The sequence below is a fragment of the Cebus imitator genome, unplaced genomic scaffold (assembly GCF_001604975.1).
Source record: "Cebus imitator isolate Cc_AM_T3 unplaced genomic scaffold, Cebus_imitator-1.0 Scaffold893, whole genome shotgun sequence".
NCBI lineage: Eukaryota > Metazoa > Chordata > Mammalia > Primates > Cebidae > Cebus > Cebus imitator.
Window position 1 is genome coordinate 195,274 of NW_016108208.1, and position 1,140 is coordinate 196,413.

The window sequence follows — 1,140 nt, forward strand, 5'->3', positions numbered from 1 at the left end:
TTCTTCTTCCTCCTCCTTGTTCTTCCTATTCTTCTTCTTCTTCCTCCTCCTCCTCCTCCTTCTTCTTCTTCCCCTTTTTCTTCTTCTCCTTCTCCTTCTCCTTCTCCTTCTTCTTCTTCTTTCTTCTTTCCTTTTTCCCTAAGGCAGAATCTGGCTGGGTGTCTCAGGCCAGAATGCCGTGGCACAATCTCAGCTCACTGTAAACTCAACCTCTGGTTTAAAGCAATTTTTGTGTGTCAGTCTCCTGAATATGTGGGACTACATGTGCATCAACCATTGGATAAATTGTAATATTGGCAAGGCTGGTCTTGAACACTTGGACTCAGGTGATTCACCTGCCTTGGCCTCCAAAAGTGCTGGGATTACAGGTTTGAGCCACTATACCTGCCCTCTAATGCACATTTTCATGACATTAGTTTCATGCTGAAAGTCAGTTTGTAATTGTTTTTGTTGGTATTTAATATCTTCTAGATTCTGAGCCTAGATCTGCAGCATGGCTGAACAAATCTGTTCAAGTCCTGATATTCTTTGCCTTTCAGCTTCATGTCTTTCTGTTTCAGCATGGTCCATTTGGAGCAACATTCAGACAACTTTACTTTCAGCCATGAATTCTCTCATCCTGTAACTTTGGCTCCTTCCTCTCTTGGGGATAATAGTCTCTCTCCCTGTTTGTCTACTTAAGACTTCTAAGGCACAGACATTACTCTTTCCAGGAGGTGCTTACCTATCACATTAGTTTTTTTGTCTGTCTGTCTTAAAAATTCAGCACTGATGTAACACAGTACCTGGTATATGTAAGTAGGTGTGTGTGTATATATATATACCGGTGACACTAGCTGCACACATTTTCAGAAGCAGCATTTACCATGCATTTGACATATTATAAAACTGTTGGTGTCACAAGCTAAGTCTTGACAAGATTCATCATTCAGTTTTCTGGGATAGCTGAGATTGAAATGAGGTATGGATTTGGACAGCCAGATTGCTCAGACTAGAGTCTTATTGTTGCCATTCTACCATATGCATATATTTTCAAGTTGTGTCTAAGTATTAAGTAATTGGAATCAATGATCCACATGAGAAATCCTGATTTCTTATCCTGTGATACCATGCCACAGCACAATTGTCTTTTCAGCTATG